Source organism: Miniopterus schreibersii, assembly GCF_964146895.1.
Source record: "Miniopterus schreibersii genome assembly, chromosome: 12".
Classification (NCBI taxonomy): domain Eukaryota; kingdom Metazoa; phylum Chordata; class Mammalia; order Chiroptera; family Miniopteridae; genus Miniopterus; species Miniopterus schreibersii.
The window spans coordinates 41,614,151-41,628,665 of record NC_138112.1 but is presented as its reverse complement, the minus strand read 5'-3'; the positions used below and the strand labels follow the sequence as shown (position 1 = coordinate 41,628,665).

Here is a 14,515-nt window from a genome sequence, read left to right as displayed (position 1 = left end):
AGTGACTTAGATGAGTGACATGGGTCTGGGAAATAACCGTGAGCAAAACGGCTATTTCTGTGGTGCTGTTGAAATCCTGGGGAGAAGAGCCCAGAAAGGATGGGTCAGTTGTTTACTGGGAGGCTGGCTCTAGCCCTCATTTGGGCCTAAGTCACCTTCTCATGTCCAATCGTGAAGTCGTGCCTTCCTGAGGCCACATAATAATTCCTGTGCGAACAGAGCAGGATTACATGGTTGATACACGATCCCTGGGCCACTGCTGCGCTTTAGCTACCCAGAGATTATGACCCACCTGTCCTCACAGCTGTTTCATAAACAGTGCAACCAGTAGGCGGCTAGCAACCTAGAGGGAGGGTAATATTTATTCATTAAATAATTAAACATACTTAAATCATATAGAGGAAGCATTCAAGCCTTAGTACTGTTCTGCCAGAAGAGAGAAGGGGCAAGTGATTCCTTCTGCTGATGTATTTGGGGGCGGGGGATGCCTGAGGGGGGCTGCAATGGGAGCATCCTAGCCCATGCACCTGGACCCTAAGGCTAACCATAGTCTGGTTCAAGGTGCGGGGAATTTTATTCTGCACCATGAACCAGACTACGGTTAGCCTTAGTCTAAACACGCATATTCCAAACTGTAGTCTGTAGAACATAAAAGGTTGGAAGGCTTCGAAAATACTGCATACTATAGTCCCTTACGGGGACTCACGCACAATTCCTACTAGCAGGTTCTAAACATCCGAGAAGTCCTGCAATAAAGAAAGCTGCTTAACTTTGTTTAACCCAACAGACTCATTTGACCCTCCCACCACTGCCATCAAAGGAAAAAACACCTACTAATATTCCATGGCCTGGACTTCAGAAAATGCCTTCCACCCTGAGCCTTCATCTTCCAACCTAGAGAATACTGCCTTCCTGGGGCCCAGCTATGGGTGTGAGACACACTGCACCAGGTACAGACAGAGAGGCAGCATCCCTGCTAACATGACACAGGAAGGGACAACAGGCAAGGGTCCCGCTGGAGCCAAAGGGACTCAAGAACCTCCAGAACCGTGGCAGTTGAAGAGGAAACTGTGGCTCTGTCTCAGGAGGGCAAGCTTCACTTAGCACTGGTCCCAAGCTCAAAGCCCGATTTTCCCTTCTGAAGAAACATTAAGACAATCTACAGTAACCAGGCCCAGGACCTGTATGGCCTGCCCAGGAGACCAGGCTACATTCTCTTTTATCACTTACGTGCCCCTTACGAACACCCAGAAACAGGAAAGGCTGGAATCAAATCATGTCCTATCAGGAAAATTATGTTCCCTCCCCAAAAGGATGCCGCGGGCTTGCCTTATAAGGACTACCCTTATAGGGAAGTTTCTGTTTCATTTACTGTACGTGACTCACGTGGGAGTTGAGCAAAGGGGCTTCGTCTGCTAAAGATCAGCTCCACGGCAGACCTCGCCCATCTCATTCACTCCTGTGTCCCCATACCTGGAATATGGTAGGCATCAGTAAATATTTGATGAATGAGTAAAAACATAAAATAATAAAGGAGTGAATGAGCTAATGATTAATCTACTTATGACATGTTCAGAGTCATTATGATGTATGGTTGAAAATATGAACTCTGCCAGACCACCGAGGTTTGAATCCTGATCCACCACTTAGCTGCAGGACCTTGGGCAAGTGACTGAGCTTCTCTGGCTCAGTGTTATTCCCTATAAAATGGGGTTAATAATAGTACTGACCTCATCAGTTGTCCTGAAAACCAAATTAGTTAGCATATGTAAAGTGCTTGGAATAGTACCTGGCACACGGTAGGTGCCTTGTAAGTGTTATCTATCAACATCATTGTCATCATGACATCAGGTACGAGAGAGTCCAACTGAGAAAATGAACATGAATTTTCATCTAGACACTGAATCCTTTCATTCAACAGTATTTATGGAGTACAATTATGTGCCAGGCTCTCTTTCAAGCTCTTACTTGGGTGCAAGGAGAAGGAAACCATGTTTAAATATGAAACCAGATCAGGAGAAATAGCCTTCTCTATGAATGATAATTCTTGCTGAGTTTGTGTGGAAACACTCCAGCCATGAGCCCATCCTCTTATGCCCTATCCACTCACATATCAAAGCCCAAAGCCACGGTCTCCTGTCCTAGATATGGAGACAGCACACAGAAGAACTAAGAGATTAATATATTTTGGGGGGAAACCAGGAAGGCCAATGAGTAGCTTTAAGGAAGAAGAGGTATCTTCCTGCTTTTCTCTATGGCTACTGTTTTATCTTCCCATAATATTTTCAAGATCTGGGATTGATTTTGAGGCCATCTGAAGATTAATTCACTTACTGTAAGGACAAAAGAAATAGGCCTCATCTCACACCACTTCTGGGCCTAAGAGCCACTTGCCCCTTACGCAGGATCTCAGAATGACTGAGGCAGGGCTTAAGGCTGGGACTAAGAGGCCCAAGAATCTTCCAGCAAGCCCCATGATTCTTAGGGCAGCCTCCTACCATCATCTTCAGAGCAAGCCAGCCCCTCAGAGCTGTAGCCAGGCCAGGCTAAGTACCCCAAACCTGTGGTCAGCACTCAGAGAGATGAGAGCAGACAGGGGCTCTGTCTTCCTGGCTCCATGGCCTGATGACCACTTTGCATTAATGTTTCACAGTAGGGGAGGAATTTCTCCTATGAGGGTTCGAGCTGCAGCCAGCCTTTCCCTGAAGATGGACAAATGTTGGTCACCACATCCAGAGGGATAGCCAAGAAGGGCTCGGAACCATGCTAAAATTCCCCCTAGTGCTTCCAGCTTTCACCTTAGCTCCTTTGCTAACTTATCAACAACCTTCGAAGCACATACAAGGACCTAACAGTGTGGGGAAATGACACTCTAGTTAGCAAGCCTCTCCTACTCCAGGGCCTCTCAGAACTCACCCAGAGCCTGTCTCCAGCCAAGACAAGCCATTAGCGCTCCCCTGGCAAAGCAGCTACCAGGAAGTTCAAGGGCAGAAAGCATACTGCCAGAGCGCAATACACCTCCCTTGCCAAGAGAGCCAGAGAGGTATGGATAAAGGCCTCAAACGAACCGCGTCACCCCGTCATTCTGTCCGTCTCCCTGTCTCCAGGTGCAAGTCCAGCTCAGCGGTAAGCAGCCCGCCAGTCCTCAAGCACCTAGAAACGCGTCCCCGGCGCTTAAGTGGCGGCAAGTCCCGGGTCCCCTAATTTTTCTAACCCTTGTGAACTCAGTTTAGGCCGCTAAGAAGCTGGGGTGCGGCTGGCTCACCTGAGAACCTCAGGAGCCCCAGGCCACCGCAGAGGCAAGGGGCCGGCAGGGAAGGCCCGGGGGCGCCGGCGCCTCGGCGAGCGGGGCCGCCCAGAGCCGAGGTCCAGCCCCGGGGCGCTCCGCTCCCGCCCTGGGCCGCGGGGGTCGCGGGCTCGGACCCAAGGTCAGCAGCGCAGCATCGCGCGCGCTCACCGGGTTCAGGGCGCAGGGCCACGCCGTGGGCCGGAGGGGGCGGCCGCAGGGCCGGGCGCAGGTGGCCGCGCAGGGCAGCGCGCCCCGCAGGCACCGCGGGGGGGGGGAGGCGGCGCGCCCCGCAGGCACCGCGGGGGGGGGAGGCGGCGCGCCCCGCAGGCACCGCGGGGGGAGGGGGCGGCGCGCCCCGCAGGCACCGCGGGGGGGGGAGGCGGCGCGCCCCGCAGGCACCGCGGGGGGGGGGGCAGTGCGCCCCGCAGGCACCGCGGGGGGGGGGGCGGCGCGCCCCGCAGCCAGCCAGCCGCGATCCAGGCCGGGCCGCGCCCCCGACCGCGCGCGGCGGGAGCCGGCGGTGAGCCCGCGGCAGGGGCGGGAGCCGCCGTCCCCAGGCGCCCCGCCGCGGAGCCTCGGCCCGGGGCCCCGGCCCGCCCAGAGGGAGGAGAGCCGCCTCCGCAGGGAGGAAGCCGGCGAGCTGCGCACCTCCGCGGTGGGCGCCCTACCTGGGCGAGGGAGCGAGGGGTGGCGAGGAGCCCACGGGAGAGGGGCGCGGGGCCGCCGCCCGCCAACCGGGCCCCCGCAGCTACCTGAGCGCCGGGCCGCGCCGCTGCGGGAAACTTGAGACGCCAGAGGCGCGGCGGCCGCTGCTCTGCCCCTCGGCCGGAAGCGCCCCGCATCGGCCGCGGTGGGAGCAGCCAGACTCCCGACCTCGCCTCAGTTGCCACCCACGGCCCCGAGGTCGACCCCCACCCTGTGCGGCTTTGCCCGAACCGCCTCCCCCGGGACTTTTCCTAAGGTGAGATTCTGGGGCCACGGCCCTCAAACAGGTGACTTGCTTCCTGTGGCTGCACACGCGCGCACACGCACACACACGCACACAGTCATACACACACGCACGCACACACAGTCATACACACGCACACGCACACACATGCACACACGCACACACGCACAGTCATACACACGCACACACACAGGCACGCGCTCACACGCGCTCACACGCGCACCACTGCCCCTCGGGTCGCAGCCCCGCCCCACCCTGGCTCACACGCCCGCCCGCCCTCCGAGTCCGCACTGACCTCCGCGTCGCTGAAGCCGGAGCGCTCTGGGGCTCCCTTACCCGCCGCTTCCCAGTATTTGAACCAGCTGGCCACGCCTTCCCTGAATGCCTGGAGTAGTTTCCACAGCTGGCTCCACCTCCCCCCTCTCTCCAAATTTTGCACGTACGTCCACTAGGAGGTTCTGGCCGTGGCGTCCCGGGCCCTCAGCGGCCTGCCCCTCTCCCGCCCTGCGGGCCTCGCCCGCTTCCTTGGCTTTAACCTTCGTGCCTGCTGATGACACCCGCACCTCATCTCCAGCCCAGAATGCTCCAGAGCCGCAGACTGTGTCCAGCTTCCGGGGCACGTCTCCACTTAGAGGTTCTTAGGCCCATAAAACGTTCACACTCAGACTCCTGATTCCCTTCCAGGAGTGCTCCAGGGCCCCGGCCCTCCCCCGGCCACCCTGCGAGGCGCGTCGACTTTCCCCTTTCCATCTCTCACATCGAATTTGTCACCAAGGGGGAAATAAAACTATTCATTGGTGAGCACCCACTATGTGTCCTCACTGTTGTCTCATTTCAGCACCGAGTTTTATTCCTTCTACCTGTAGCCTGATATTTACAACTGGCTTATTTATAATTGATATGCCCATGCAAATGTATTAATGTATATTATAAAGCACGCTAAAAACCTTTAAAGGATGTGGTAAAGATGAAACTATTTCAAATTCATTTATAATGAATGGTACAATATACCTTTTTCTTTTCACTTTAAAGTTATTAGCAAAAACCTGTTTAGTGAGAGCAACATGATTAAAAATGGGTTTAATAAATCTTAGTTTAATATTTTATGAGACTAGAAAGCATGCTTTTTAAGTTCCGTTAATGTCAATACTTGGTCCAAATGGCTGTTATTGCCAAAAAAAAGTCTCACAAAGAAATAGACCCAAATAGAAAAATTCTCTTTGACTACACTTATTAAATCATAATTCTCACTGTTTAAATCCCATCTATCAATTTTGCAAATGTGAAATTCCACCAGAAAACTTCTTTGTCCATGAAGCTGACATTCTCAATGATGTTTTCGCATATTTTGACAATGGGATTTTTTTTTTAATTCTTGAAACTCTTCATTTGGAAGTATACTTCTTAATTTTGAAGACTGTGGCTATGACAGTCTTATAGGTGACACTGACACACTCCATTTTGCCATTAAAATTACATGATAGTGGTAACAGTTCCAAACATCGATTTCAGAGTGCTTTCTCGATAACATGATTCTTTTAAAGCAAAGTTAAATTCATTGCTAAAATATTACCTCTGCCTGAAGGGATACTGTGTGTGTGTGTGTGTGTGTGTGTGCTTGTGCACTTGTGACAGTCACAAGAACCAGAACATCAGAGGTCAGCAAACTTGGAATACTTGTCCTTTTGTTAAAGAAACACATCTTTCTGAGCCTAACTGTGATTTCACTGAGAATAATAACACCTCTGGGTGAGGGAGGAGGACTCTGCATAAGAATTTGATTTGGGAAATCAAAAAATTGTGTCCTGGCCAGGTGGCTCAGTCAGTTGGAGGGTCATCGAGTACACCAAAGGGTTGCGGGTTCAATTCCTGGTTAAGGGCACGTACCTGGGTTGTGGGTTCCATCCCCGGACCCAGCCCTGGTCCAGGCACGTGCTGGAGGCAACCAGTTGATGAGTCTTTCTCACATCAGTGTTCCTCTCTCTCCCTCCCTCTCTCTCTCCCTCTCTCCCCTTGCCCCTCCCTACCTTCTACTTTTTCTAAAAATCAATGGAAAAAATATCCTCAAGTGAGGATTAACAAACAAAAATTGTGACGGTTGCACAACATAACATAATGGTTGCACAATGTAATTAATGCCACTGAATTATACATGTAAAATATGTACATAAAACTGTACACATGAAAAGGGAAAATTTTATGGGGTTTCTTTTTTTTACTTTTTTTTTTTTTTAAGAGAGAGAGAGAGAGAGAGCCCAGCCGGGCGTGGCTCAGCGGCTGAGCGTTGACCTAGGATCCAGGAGATCGAGGTTTGATTCTCGGTCAGGGCACATGCCCGGGTTGCGCACAGCCGATCAATGACGACCCTCTCATCATTGATGTTTCTCTCTTTCTCTCTCCCTCTCTTCCTCTCTCTGAAATCAATAAAGATATATTAAAAAAGAGAGAGAGAAGGAAATATCGATTTGTTGTTCCACTTATTTATGCATTCATTGGTTGCTTCTTGTATGTGCCCTGACCGGGGATCGAACCCGCAACCTTGGTGTATCGGGACTATGCTCTAACCAACTGAGCTAGCTGACCAGGGCCCAATTTTATGTTCCATATGTTTTATGCTACAGTTGAAAGATTGTTGAAAGAACAAAAAAATTAAAATTAAAAAGTGAATTTTTTAAAGAACTGTTATTTCATAGTTCCACTGTTTCTTTGCATCATAAGTGTGAACAGGACAAATGGCCCTTTACCAACTATTGAACTATCCCCAAGCCTTCAGCAAAAGTGGTTTAAGAAGCGCTCTGAGGGAACAAAGAAGACTTGTGTTCTGTTTTGGACGGAGCCAGGAAAGAACGAGCAGCTGCTGAGGAAAGAGGGTCAACACATAATGAAGAATGAGAACCTAAAGTTCGCTGGACGGCGCCACCCAGGAACCCTCAGAAATCTTGGCGAAGTCACTGGGCAAGCCCCAAGCACCTCAGGGTAGGCAAAGTTTCCTGCAGCTCTTGATTTGTCCGAAGGGTGGGTGTTTGAGAACAAGAAATAAATCCGTGGCAGTCACTGGCACACCTGTATATTTCATGTCCACATCGCGTTCAGGCCATCCCCACCCGAACCAGACCAATTCCTAGTGACCTACAGCAAAATGTATGTCCTTTCTAAATAAACGTAGTGAAAGCTTTTGGCTTACCAAAAAATTTAGTATTCCCAAATGTATTAGTTGGAATTAGGTTCAACTAAGGGTAATAGAAACCCAAAATAACAGTGAGGTAGATAAAAGTTTCTTTATTTCTTTCCCTAAAGAGTCCAGAGCTGGGAATCATGGGCGCTTCACGAATCCTCAGGCTCCTTCCAGCCACCGCTCTACCATCCTCATTCTGGTGGGTATTAGCAGCACCCCTTCCTTTGCTAAGGGGGGCCTACAGCTAGAGCTTGAGTCATTACATCCATGCTTCATGGAACAGGAAGAGGAAGGGCTATATGATAGTTCTATTTTTAATTTTTTTTGAGGAACCTCCATACTACTTTTCATAGCAGCTGCACCGTTTTGCATTGTCACCAACAGAGTACAAGAGTTCTAATTTCTCCACATGTTTGCCAATACTTGTCTTTTGTTTTCTGGATAATAGACATCTTAATGGGTGTGAGGTGAAGTCTCATTGTGGTTTTGATTTGCATTTCCCTGATGATTAGTGATGCTGAGCATCTTTTCACATGCTTGTTGGGCTTTTGTATACCTTCTTTGGAGAAATGTCTATTTACATTTTTAGCCCATTTTAAAATTGGGTTATTAGTTTTTTTGCTATTGAGTTGTATGATCCATCAATCTCATTTCTGCATATTCATCCAAAAGAGTTGAAATCAGGATCTCAAAGACACAGTAGCACTCCCATGTTCATTACAGTGCTATTCACAATAGCCAATATGTGGATGCAGCCTAAATGTCCATCGAGGGATGATGAATGGATAAAGAAATTGTGATATATACATACAATGGAATGTTATTCAACCTTAAAAAAGGAATGGATGAATCTTAAGGACATTATGCTAAGTGAGATAAGACAGTCACAGAAGGGTAAATGCTGCATGATTCCACTTATATGTTATCTAAAACAGTGAAATATATAGAAGCAGAGATTAGAATGATGGTTTCTGGGGGCTTGGGTGGGGAGGGAAAATGGGAAGCTGCTAATCAACATGCATAAAATTTCAGTTGTGCAAAATGAGTAAGTTCTAGAGATCTGCTGTTCAATATTGTATCTAAAGAAAACAATACTATATTGTACACTTAAAAATCTGTTAAAGAGGGTAGATCCCATGTTGTGTTCTTACCCCAAAAGTAGAAATACAAAAGAAGGAAGGAATGAAGAATAAATAGCAGAGAGCACATGCCCAGTGTTTTTATTAAAAAACCACCATGAAGCCACTGACCAATGACATTGCTATTTCTTCTCTCACATATAACATCACCAAGGCATAGCCTTCCTTTCCAAATATAACTGCTGCTTTTCATGTAGGCCCAAGGTTACCACAATTATATTTTATGTTTCACCTTCTCTTACTTGGGAAGCCAGTCTTACATGTTTAAAAGCCCTCCAGGCAGTCATCCGTAAACTATTGAGCATCTGGCAGGTGTCAGGCTCCAGGTCCTAGTACAACAATGGTGGTCAGAACACAACACTTGCCTTTATAGAGGTTATCGGTTAAGGAGCAATGACCCCACGAAAACATGACTTCCAACAGTGATAGCGCTGTGACGGAAAAATACAAGAGTTGAATCAGAGCATAACAAGAAGATCTGACCTCCTTCCGGGTATGAGCAAGGAGACAGTTCTAGACATTGGTAGACATCGGGAATAGCACATGCAAAGGCCCTGAGAGAATTTAGGGGAATAATACCTGAGTCATTCCCCCCACACACAAACACCTACACTTTATTTCTGTCATGTATGCCTGACTGAACATTCTGTTAAGTTTCACAATAAAAGCTCAATTTCCAATGTGTACAAATTCATTATTTTACTGAGGGGAGTACCACGTGCCTGGGTAAATTAAACCAGATTTAGTGCTCCAGGGTAGTATCGTTCTTAAATTAACTTTTCCAAAACCTGTCACCTTCCCAGCATTTATTAAAAATTCCTCATGTCCACCCTCCCCAGCCCCTTGTGTTTTCTGAGCGTTTCCAGCTCTGTCTCTGTCAAACACTTCTTCCATGTGAGTATATTCTGAAAGCCAGTAGAGAAGAATGCCCTTCTCCCCACACTGTTTTATAAGCATCTTCATTTCCTCTGCCAGAATTATAGAGAGCCGCCCTGGAGCAGACGCTGTGCCGGTGCCGCAGTGCAGGCCCCACCCTCGCACCCTGCTCCCTCTTCAGTGGGCCCCAGCTTTAACCACGGCTCCTCCTCCAGAGTCTGGCCTTCTCTGCCTTTCTTCTCCAGAGAGCAAGTGGAACAAGGTCTGAGTGATATCAGTGCTCCTGGGCTATAGAATTATTCTAGCCTTCCTGCCTCCCAATGCCACCCCCAACCCACCCCTACTTCGAGTCAGATCTAATCACTATCTATCCCAAAGTGTCAGGCCTAAATGCATTGCCAAACTTTATTCCGACCAGGGATCTGTAGGGTGAGTTAATGAAGTCACTATCTCCATCCTTACCTTCTGTGGTTTCCGCATATACCTGCCCTGCGGGATTCCCCACCCTCATCTCCAGAGCTGAGTGCTGAGGGCCAGTCTCAGGGGGCCTCCCCAGAGCCATCAACAGAATGGCCTCTGCTTCAGTAAGGTACCAGCAGCAAACAGATGGTACATTCCTATTAGGACAATTGATTTAATAGATAGTTTCATAGAGGGACTATTAGGAACATTCGATAGTAGTAGATAACTTAATAGATGGACATATTAGGATGATTGATTTAATAGAAGATCTACGAAGATGTGGAAAGGGTATAGGAAACCATGAGGATTTGTGTAATACTCAAGGGCTAGTAAAATCAGGGAAGGTCAACGAGCATTGATTACATGGCAGGCTCCCCATAGAGCCAGATTCCAAGTTATCTTACTTGTCTCATGTTACCTGGGCAACCCTTTCGGTCCTGGTAGGCCGTCTTCCTCACAGGCCAATCTTCTACCTCCAGACACCTCACAAGATCTCACTCAGTCCCAATGCAGGAGTTACTCTTCAGCATAGGTTTTCCTGCCTCTAACCTGGCCTGCAGACCTTCCCATGAACCTGATGGCTGCAGGCACCTGCCTGAGCTCACCTGGCCCTCTAGCTTCTCCTCAGTTGAGGATCCAGGAACAGGACTAAGAGTCACCACCTTGGCCCTCTCGCCTCCCTCTCCAATTCGTTAGCTGATGACTGGTGTCCAATCAGGCTGAACACAGAAGTCGTGAGCAGTTCTTGCGGCAGCCTGGTGTGGAGGTCTCTGACCCTCTTTTTCAGACCAACATAGTTTGGTCCAGCTTGTGGGTCAGGCAGCTGTGTCCAATCTGTTTCCCAGGGTGATCCACCAGGAAGGGGAAGGACCCCTCCCACCACCCCGGCCTGTCCTCCAGGGGTCACTGTAACCGAGGACACAGAGCAGAGCGGCCTGATACTCCCACAGAAATTTCAGTGAAACAGCCCCGTTTCTATTCGCCTTCCGTGAGCCCCTCCCTCTGAGGCTGGGCCAGGGCAACTTGAGCAACACGCACAGGCTAGAGCCTTTCTCAAGAGATTTCTAGAGCCTTCTGAAAACAGATTGCTGCCCGCCCTCCATCCCCACAGCTGCTCCAGACACAGCCAGATACATCTGAATCTAGCAGTCCCAATTCTCAGGACACCAGCTGCCGCAGCAGGACCATGGCTATTCCAGCTGTTAGGGGACAGCTCTGTCCAACAGTCACTCCACAGACTTTCTGAATAGTCTTCCTTCTGTCCAGATGTCAGCAGCTCAAGTCATGCAGCCCAGTTTGTAAATGCTCTCTGTCCAGTGGGTGGGATCCGGGAGGGGAGTTGCATGCCCTTCTTATATCCCTTAGGGTCGATAATTGTGTTTTTAATAGGAAAAATTTTAAATGTAATGGCAAATTTACCAAGATCATATGGTAAATAGTCGTGACAGAACATTACATTGTAAAAGTAGGACACAAGCAGGATTTCAACTATGTGAGGAGTAACACAAGTGAAACAAAATGAATAAAAACCTGGGCATAAAAAAGTGGCAGGAAATTTTGTTTTAAATACTATTATAGGCTCTGGGGGGAGGGCATGCCCTAATTCTCCAACAGGCTGCCCACAGCCCTTCACAGCCGCAGACCTCTGGGTGCGCTTTGATCAGAAGAGACACTGTGACTAGGAATGTGATTTTATCCAAGGTAAGGAGAAGCTATGTGTAAGAGCTGGAGAGTTTTGGGGTGCTCTGGATGGAAAGAAGAGAGACTATGAACTGTGAGGAAAGGGTCTAAATAGAGAAGCAAACCCAAAAACTTGGCAATATGACAGGCCAAATCGAAAAGACAGACCATGAAAATTTCCCTGTGAGATGGAGGGGAATGCATACCCTTTCTATGCCCCCCCCCATCTTCAGTAAAAATCGCTTATAACAAAAATCTCATAATGTTGATATTTGGGAGAGTCAAAGAGAAGAGATCATGGCAAATTGCAAGTGAACCAACATAGGAACTGGAGTAAGACAAGTCCTCTTGCATTAGCCAAGATAGGCTAGGCCATAGCAAACTTAGAAAACAAACAAATGGAACTCAGTAGTTTAACACGTCAGAATGATGTTTCTTTCTTTATTTTTTATTGATTGATTTGACAGAGAAAGAAACATCGATTTGTTGTTCCACCTACTTATGCATTCATTGGTGGTTCTTGTATGTGCCCTGACCAAAGATTGAACCCACAAACTTGGCATATCAGGATGACGCTCTAATCAACTGAGGTACCCGGCCAGGGCCCAGAGTTAAGTTTCTTATGTTGCTTCTATCACAGGCCAGTGCAGGTCAGGCCACTCTCCTGCATGGCTTTCCTCCAGTGACTCAGAGAGCACTTAGGTTCCATCCTGCGTTTCCACTACAGATGAGTCTTTCACTACGTGATGTGTGGGAGAAGGAAAGTTGTGTGACCAGTAACACCACTAAAGCAGTACCTAGAAGAAAACTTACACCATTATATTTTAAAAAATAGGAAAGGTTGAAAACTAATGATCTAAGTTTCCAACTCAAAAGCTAGAAAAAGAACAGCAAATTAAACCCCAAAAAGTGGGAGGGAGAAATAAAATAAAAGCAAAAATCAATGAAATAGAAAAAAAATACAATAGAGAAAATTAACAGTCAAAAGGTTATTCTTTGAATAGATTAATATAATTAACAAATCCCTTACAAGACAAATTTTGGAAAAGATAAAGAGAAAACACAAATGCCAAACAGCTATAAAATTGGAATATCACTACAGACCTTACAGACATTAAAAGGATAATGAGATGTGATTAATTTTATGGCAATAAATTCACATTTTATGTGCTAATATATATGCCATTAAATTGGAAATTTTAGGTAAAACATACAAGATTTAAAAAATACAATTTACCAAAATTTCCACACAAGAAAATAGAAAATGCCAGTAGTCATATATATATATAAAGATGAATTTTAAATTAAAACTCTCCTCACAAAGAAAACTGCAGCCTCAGATTTGTTCACAAAAATTTAAGGAATAAGTAATACTGACATAAACAAATGCATTCAGAGACTAGAGGAAGAGAGGAAACACCCAAACTCATTTTATAAGGTTTGCAAAACCTTGATGCCAAAAGCGCAGAAAGACATTACAAGAAAGGAAAATTACTGGCCAGCCTCTTAGGCTGGGGAATTTAGAAGAGCACATAGTGAGCCTACTGGCTGATCAAGAACAGCCTCCACCACAGCATACTCTTCTGGTCATTAAGCAGCCTTTTGTTCGCTTCTCCCCACAAGGAGAACACCTTCAACTGCTCCTCCTTGAAGACCATCCGAAGCGACCTGTCATTGCGTTTCACGGCACTCTCCCTCAGGAAGAGATGTGACTTCTCTTAGACTGAAGACCTGAGAACTAAAAAGCCAGAGGTCTGCCTCATACTCAGACCAACAAATATCCAGTGGAGGAACAGTTATCCTATTGGATAACTTTAGTAACACTCGCATTCACAAAGGGAAGACTGAGGCCCACAGCAGTCACTGGTCTGCAGATACATCTGGCAGATAGTACAAAGGATGCCTGCCCTGGGCAGGAACTCTCTCATCCATTGTTCTTTGTGATCCTGGGCACCACCCTCGGAGGGGCCTCCCTGACCCTATGCTTGGCCACCTCAAGAGGGAGTTGAGGGGAACGCTCTCCTTAGGGGTTGAGCAACTTCCTGCCAGAGGTGGTTTCAAAGCTTAACTGACAGACTCATGCTTTTTACACAGGATTGTGGGTTTTTGACAATACAGTTTCCTCCAAAATTTGAGAAACCTCTGATCTTTTTGCATCCAGGCCGTTTGATTTGCCAATATCTACACTCAACGTACCTTTTGTAAGACAGAGTTTTCAAATTTACTTTACTCTTTTCCCTTCTTACCCACGTGATAGTGATTTCTGGCTATACCAGGGGAACACAACACATTTACCAGCTGTTTTCCATGGTTCACTTGAATCCTTTGAGACATGTTCTTGGGCCTTTGTCACTCAAAGTCTTTTAAATACTCATCTCTTACTATTTGGGAACTAGAAGCAGTCAACTGTTCTAACTCTGCAGGCCTCAATATTCTGGACTTTGTCTATTTTACTTCATTTCTACTGACAAAACATCCAGTTCTATTTTTGTTTGTTTGTTCTAAAAAGCTAGATATAATTTTTTAAATGGTGCCTCTGTGCATGTCTCATGTAAATCCAAAGATGTGGTGTGACTTCCTTGCTCTGAGTCAGTGCAAGGCACACACTTTCAGGTATCTGAGCTACTCAAATGAAGGAAAAGTACAGTTACTGAAATCCAGTGGCTCTTTCCTTCCAGAGTAAACCCGACATTTTACTAACACAATAGGCTGTTGTGTACCTGCAGCAGAAGCTGTGAACGACCCCTCTACTCACCGTTTTGGTCATGGCCTGGTCCCTTTCTGGGTAAGAGACTTTACTCAGTAAAATGGACATGGAAAAGACCAGAAGCAGGGGACCAGTGGCCCAGGGGTGACCCTCAAGCAGTGACATAGATTCTTGAGCTACCTCACCTCCTGGAAAGAAATTTTGAGGTATTTTTTAAATAGTCTCACAGAAGGATTGA

The 14,515-nt window shown here is 47.3% G+C and overlaps 1 protein-coding gene across 2 annotated transcripts in view; it reads right to left on the bottom strand.

Moving 5' to 3' along the window:
* Nucleotides 1–4,926, bottom strand: part of AMPD3 (adenosine monophosphate deaminase 3) — a 46,801-nt gene extending 41,875 nt beyond the window's left edge. Inside the window, exon 1 of one of the 2 annotated variants that reach the window (XM_081154118.1) lies at nucleotides 4,534–4,926. The gene's annotated coding sequence lies outside the window, so the exon portion shown is untranslated. Of the gene's footprint in view, nucleotides 1–3,957; nucleotides 4,496–4,533 lie in introns of those variants that run through there. The other variant, XM_081154119.1, reaches the window with a different exon arrangement.
* Between the last annotated feature and the right edge of the window lie 9,589 nt (nucleotides 4,927–14,515).